At 31.8% G+C, this 7,284-nt stretch overlaps 1 long non-coding RNA gene across 2 annotated transcripts; it reads left to right on the top strand.

The window, feature by feature from the left end:
* The first annotated feature begins 229 nt into the window (after positions 1 to 229).
* LOC138712517 (uncharacterized) lies at positions 230 to 7,067 on the top strand. 2 transcript variants are annotated; one of them, XR_011335729.1, is made up of 6 exons: positions 231 to 899; positions 1,850 to 2,006; positions 2,113 to 2,363; positions 2,626 to 2,751; positions 2,973 to 3,180; positions 3,433 to 7,067. It is a non-coding gene; the product is annotated as an uncharacterized lncRNA (long non-coding RNA). The 2 variants fall into 2 exon arrangements; XR_011335728.1 differs by having other exon boundaries at positions 230 to 899; positions 2,626 to 3,180.
* The last annotated feature ends 217 nt before the right edge of the window (positions 7,068 to 7,284 follow it).

Here is a 7,284-nt window from a genome sequence, read left to right as displayed (position 1 = left end):
AAATACAATAGATCCCAGCATTGCCAAATCTAGCTGTCTTTGCCTCTAATACCTGATGGCTTTTACCCACTTACAGTCAGTCGTTTCAGCTGTTAGTCGAGGTCTTGTTTCATACTGTTGTGCGCTTCGATATGTCTGATTTTTTTCGGCCGTGGTTAACGAGTGGTGGAGTAGGTTATCCGCAGCCAGGGCCTTCTAATTCACCTGAAGATGCTGGACCATACTATAGGGAAGACCAGGTAACTTGATACCCTAAGGGTGAAACCTAACCATTTTTCCCCCATTACTACAAATGCTAGTGGATTATGGTGATTTTCTAGTTTGAAGGTTGAATTTTCTTTTGCCAACTTCGTTTCGAATTTCGATACTGACAAATACTATAAATGGTAGTGATTTTGTAACCGGTATGTTGGCAGCTGAGGCAAATATCGACAATATTTGCCGGTACTGGAGTTCCATGAAATTAAAATTGTACTAGATTTCTCAGCCGGTTACTGGAAGATAGTGAAATTCGAACTTATTAATAATTAATTAATATTAGTATTAATATTAATACATAATAGTTATGTTATATGTTGCGTTGTGGTTATAATTCAAGAATAGTCAGATAAGTACGAATGAATATAATATACTTGGGCGTGATAATGCACGTGGGTAATGGATAGAAATATTATTTCAAATTTTAATGAATTTCTTTCATGTTTAGATTTTTATTACTATGTCAAAAAAAATGAAATAGTGTTGCAGTGACTCCTCCAAGGAAGAAAATGTGTGGCATTCAGAGTACGCTTCAGAAATCTGTAGTTCACGTGTATAATGAGTTGAAGAAAGAAGATAATGAAGAAGGAATTATGCTAACGGAGACAGCAATTACAACCAGAATAGGACAATTATTAGGAGTAAGTATTCTTAAGCATACATTTCAAAGTGGTAGTTTGCACTAATAATTTCATGATTGTGGTCAAACAAAACAAATTTTTAGATTAGGCCTAATGTTTAATCAAGTCAGTGATTTTCATATTGCCAAACTAAATACATTTAAGATACTGTAATACTGCAGTAGGTGATAGCTTAAATACATTTACAAATTAGACGAACAAGTAATCAAACAGCACGAAAGTAAATTTCCAGTTTTCTCTTTGTGTATTAAATTGACCGTTCAGATCACAATTTACATGCCACATCGGCCGAAGAAAATACAAGTCATATTGTAATTATTAACTTGATATTGCAGCAAATATTACATGAATGTTGGCCTGTTATGGTGCTTAAAAATAATTCAGTTTTATATAATGACTATATAACATACTCTATAAAGCATAGGAACGTTGACTCTGGCTGAATAATTTATTCATGACTGGTCTAAGTAATATTAAATATGGTGTTTCTTCAGAAAAGCTACCCCACCCAAAGTACTTGTTAAGATATAACACTCGAGAGGACGAGGACGCACTACTGGGAAACTAACCATTTCTCTTCGTCCTGGACCTCTCGCATGTTATATTGGTAATTAGTAACAAGTTTGAGGGAGGGACTACAACAATGCATTAGAATATACAGGTAAGTGTCAAAGGATTTTTGTGCTGAAAGTATTTGTGGCTGTGCACTAAAACCACGTGTTCATCACTATGTAAATATCACAGAAATCAATTAAACAAAATAAAATTATGCCTTCTTTGGTGTAGCTTTTCTGGAGAATTACCTAAATATTAGCCTACTTAAACCTATCGTAGACCCAACCTAACATGTTGATCATTTTCTATTCATGTAGCTGTAAATGTTGGTATTATGCATGAATTTTATGATATAACAATTTTTAGAAGTATTATGTTATTGTTTGTTATTACAGCTTGGCTCAACTACAGCCATGAAAGTGATAAATTCACACAAGGGGACCCCACTCGTGACACCAGGAAAACATAGACTACGTAAACATCCAGTGACTGATGCTGATGATTTTACGAAAGATGCAATTGCGAGATTTATTTATGACAAGTTACATAAAGGTAGGGAAGTTACAGGAATTATTGTATTGATTTATGCAATGTAATTCTGATATTAGTCATAGGCCTATGTATAAAAATATGGCATAATTTTCATTTACTGTTACAGGGGAAGTACTAACAGCAGCAAAAGTTCTGGAACATATGAATGATGATTATGAAACATATTTATTTAGAGTATCCTTATCATTGGTGAAAAAAATTTTGAAAGAGATGAAATTTCTATGGAGCAAAGGGGATCCTTATACACATGTATGAGAAAGTGATGTTATTCGTTTTTAAGAGAATATATAAGAAATGTGGAGCGTGAGAACCCTAAACCCGTAGTATTCTTGGATGAGACTTGGATTTTTATGAATGGTAAATTTCAATGTATTGTGAGACATTGAGTGATTGAATTTTTTACTAACAAATAGATTAACACTTATGTGGAATATGAAATTGCAATTAATATAGGCTACTAGTAATGAATTCAGGTGGGAACAACATGTTTTGCAATTAATAGTTTCATATTATAACTAGAGGTTAGTTATAAAATTCTTGAACGGTTTTCCTGTCTTTAAAATTTTTGTGTCTCTTAGAGTGTCAATGTGAATTGCTTTTCTCTCTCTGTTTTTTTAAGTATGATCACCCACTTATTCATGAAATAAACCAGGTGAAGTTTCCAGTGACATGAATGGTGTTATTCATAGACCAACAAATGAGGGTGGAAGATTAGATGCCGGAACGAAAGGTGGATTTATACTCGGTAAGTTATATTGATTTATATTTTACATAAATTTGGCAAGAGTAATTTTTTAAATCAGGGTACAAAAATATAAAAATTGGTGACTAAATAAAAACGTGGGAAAGCCTTTCACCAAAGAGGATCTCATGTCATGTTATGTTATGTTATGTTTTATTTTCTTTATTTAAATGCTGTGAATTCATGTGACGTAATTATATGCCCAGGTATAATTTTTATTGCAGGTGCTGATTTAATTTTTTCATGCAATTGAAAGAAAAGTCAGGACTACCATAGTGCTATGAATAGCCCTGTAGTTGAGAAGTGGGTGCAAACACAGTTGTTGACCTGAGAACATTAGGGCAATGTGTTATTGTCATGGATAGTGCTGCATATCATAGCAGACTTGTGAAAAATCAGCCAACAACAAAATGGAGGAAAGAACAGCTACTGGTGATTGCAACTGAATATAATAGATTTGTTGTACTAAATGATAAGAGTTGTACTAAATGATAAGAGTTGATGGTGTGAAATCACCTTTTGATATTACATTGCAATATTAATTTCCATACTTTACAGTCATTATTATTATTATTATTATTATTATTATTATTATTATTATTATTATTATTATTATCTTTACTACTACTACTACTACTACTACTACTACTACTACTACTTATAGATGCTACTTTTTTCTTTCAGGTGAAATTGAATCTACATAAGAATCCTAAAACAACAGAGCCTTGCCAATTACTGTTCTGAAGCGGCCTTGTCTTATGTGTTGTGTCTATATACAATTAATTCTTTCAGTTTTTTTTCCCCTTTAATGTAATGAAGTTGTTGGTTGATTGATACCAAGTGTTCAGCAGTTGATGTCATTTGTTATCTTGCACTCCAATATTTAACCAGATGATTGAAAGCTGTGTAAAGTTAAACAGTCAAGACAATGATCCATATCTTCATTGAGATTTCAGAAATGGCATGGGGAGATTCTGAAATATCAGTTCTTTGTAAATATTTGAGACAATCATGGCCTGTGATAATATGAGTACTGCCACTGTAGATTTTCATAGAAGTTCAGTTATTAAATTAGGTGTATTATTTTTACTATGTATTGTACTATATTTTTGTTTCGCTTAATTGATGAATTATATATGCTGTAAATTGAATAGTAGACTGTAGGTCTATAGCTTAACTGATGAATTGTATGTGCTGTAAATTAAATAGTAGGCTGTATACCACAAGTGATGAATTGTTTATGCTTGTAATGTGAAGTAATTTGCATGATATTTATTATCAGTTTCTGTATATTTCAACTGATTGAATTGTTTATACTTTTAAATTGAATTAACTTGATTGCTATGTATTATATTTTATAGCTTAACTGATGAATAATTGTTTAGGTTTGTCAATTTAATAATCTGAGTGCCATGTACTTCATATTTTTAGTGGAGCCACCAATGTAGCTTAGTCGGTAGACTCGTTGGCCTGCAAATTCAGAGCTGCACTCGAGGGTAGTTTGGATCCCCCATTTGGTCTGATTAGTTGGTTTCTTCTGAGGATTTTCCTCCATCGTGGAGCAGATGCCGGATGGCCTATTGCAATTTTTTCATTTGCTTTAGAATCATTCCGATTTTTGTTACCACATTGTCATGTACTGATCTTGTTATTCTTTTAACAGTGTGGTAAGATGCAGGTATAGATAACCTTACAGTAATTTTGCTACCTTTCAGCTACCTCATTACCTCCCACTCCATAAAGTTCATGGATCCACGGAAGTACCAGTCGTCGATGTAATTCGACCATTTTGCTTAAAATATTAAAACACTGTAAAATATTGAGATTTCATGCTGTTACGTCCATTACTGCAGCAAGAACATCTGATTTTGAATCTGATAGTATGACAGCCTTCTCAGATTTATGAAGTCGATATTGGAGATTTTGTAAGCTTAAAAGTGTATCTAAATTTTCACTATCAAAATTAGTCAGTGTTTGAAGTTAGTTAGTTAGTTAGTTAGTTAGTTAGTGGCGTTTAAAAAGGGCGCGTTAGCTACTATGGCTATTTGCGCCCTTATCTAAAATCTTTCACTAAACACAATACAATAACCAGAATGTTTAAAAAGCTAAAAAGCGTTGTCACGGTTAAAATGGGGCAAACAAGTGTTTGAATATAATTCCCTGTAAAAGGGAATATACTGGTATTGTACTACAACACCACTACATCTATGGCTTGGTAAACAGGATCCATCTATAAAAAATACTGTATGTAGTCACTCACTGACCAGATCATTTATCGTTTCTAATGATTTTTAAAATGTCTGGAGAAGTACCACATTTCTTAACATCATCTGTTAAAGTTAACTTATATACTATTCATTTTGAAATAACTTGGGATTGTGTTTTATTAGTAAAGTTTCCCTTAATTGAGCAAGTTTGAGTTCTCCAAGTAGAGTCAAAAAGTCTGTTGGGATTTTGGCTCAGTTTATTAATATTTGTGGACTGTGATTTTTTGTTCTAGACAACCATATTATCTGCAAATGATGAGATTATCATAAGATCTATTTCTTTAGTTAGACCATCGACATTAATATTGGAAAATGTATTCCTGAAAACAACAATGTGGGAAGCCCAGATGAATCTGTCTCTATTTACATATTTGTGACAATGAATCAAATAATCAAGTCACTGACCCAGTGTAACACTTTATCATGGACACCCTAAGTTTGCAATTTCTTAAGTGATTTATATCTACAGAGCCATATGATCCTTGAAAATAAATTAAAATTGTTAAGTTGTTTTGTTTTCTGTTTAAAATATCTTTAATATCTTGACTAAAATTTAAAATCTGTCCATTTGTTGAATGCAATTCTCTAAAGTCAACCCAATAAAATGAAAGTTAGTTACTAGATTCCAGGAACCAATTCAATCTATGAAATCATCTCTTCCATAATTTTGGCTATCATACTAGTAAGTGGTATCTGTCGATAACTCGAAAAGATATTAGTTGAATAATTGCTTTTCAAAATTGATGTTATGATAGATTTTCTCCAGACAGATATTGTATTTTAGATGAGATTACAAGATAAAAGTAGTGAGTTTGCTTGTTTGCCAACATGTTTAAGAAAATCAGCATGTGTATTGTCTGGACTTGGAGATGTTTTGGGTCTTATGTTATTAAATTAATAGTAATATTCAGTTCTTGATTAAATATTGTTATATAAAGTAGATAGTAGATTTAATATTTCTTTCAGTTTTTCCTTAATAGTCTGACGTACACAGATAAAACTAACAACCACACCACCAACTAATCTAATAGAAATTAAAATATAATTAAATGTAGAAAAAGTAATTAAAATTATAAATACACGTAATAAACCATAACCCCCTAATTTCAACAATATACTATTTTATTCCCTTTTACAGCTTGTAGATAATTATTAATTATAGTTATTACTTATTAGCATAATATTTATTGAACTTATTGGCTATTTCACTTCGTTTGAAAGATGTTATTGTGTACAAAAAGCATTTTTTGATGATCGTTTCATGCTGTATGTTGTGTATAAATCTATGATTTCTGGCCATCTGTTCTGTGTAATCCATCTTTTGTATAGAATTAATAAAATATTCTTTTGGTAGTAATTATTTTATTAATTGAGTATTTAATTTTCACCAGCTCACATTTCTTGAATCATTTGTTTTTTCTTATTTAAATTTAGGACACAAGAGCCAAAAAGAGACTTCACAGTTATGTATCATACATTTTTTCAATGACAGACGTGGAGTTGCAGAAATAATAAGTGTAAGTGTAGCATTATTAAGCAATTTACAAACAAATGAAATCTTTAAAAAGGTATCTAGAAGTGAAATTACTTATGGCTTTTAAGGACCAAAATTATTTTGTAAGTTGATTTATTATTATTTCAGTTTTAGCCTAGTTGTATTATCCATTTCCTTACTAATTTCAAAAGATAATCAGAAGTTCATTCCAATTCCAACCAAAAGTGAATTGGTTATTAATTATCTACCTTTAGGAAGTACAGTATATGTACGCTGGAATCTTTGAAGTGAAGTGACAATAATTTAATTGGTCTTGGAACAGATTTGATTCTTGAATATTATATACTATACTTTGTTGTATATTTACGTCTAGTAACCTATTAATGCTAATACTAATAATAATGTAAAGAAATAAAAGAATAGAACATAGCAATACATTTCTCATTATTATTATTGAAACTATTTAGAATAACCTTCCAACATTAAAGTAAAGTACGGTGAGTAAAGAAGTCATTCAGTACATAGGATCGTGATTTTACTACATGTGGTGATATCTGGTAACAGTTGGCAACACTGACAAGGCGGAAATATTTGCTGTTTGGGAACTGAACTTACGTGATCCTCACTATATCCTATAGCCATTTTTATTTTCTATGTCACAAATTGATTATTTCCTTGTAACTCAAACAAAGTTTAACTTTTTCGTGAGCCACCGACATAGCTCAGTCGGCTGAGGCGCTCGTTTACCGGTTCGGAGTTGCGCTCGGGCGTTGG

This window comes from Periplaneta americana, chromosome 13 (assembly GCF_040183065.1).
Source record: "Periplaneta americana isolate PAMFEO1 chromosome 13, P.americana_PAMFEO1_priV1, whole genome shotgun sequence".
In the NCBI taxonomy this organism is placed as follows: Eukaryota; Metazoa; Arthropoda; class Insecta; order Blattodea; family Blattidae; genus Periplaneta; species Periplaneta americana.
Note: the sequence above shows the minus strand (reverse complement) of the source record. Positions and strands in the feature narration are given on the sequence as shown.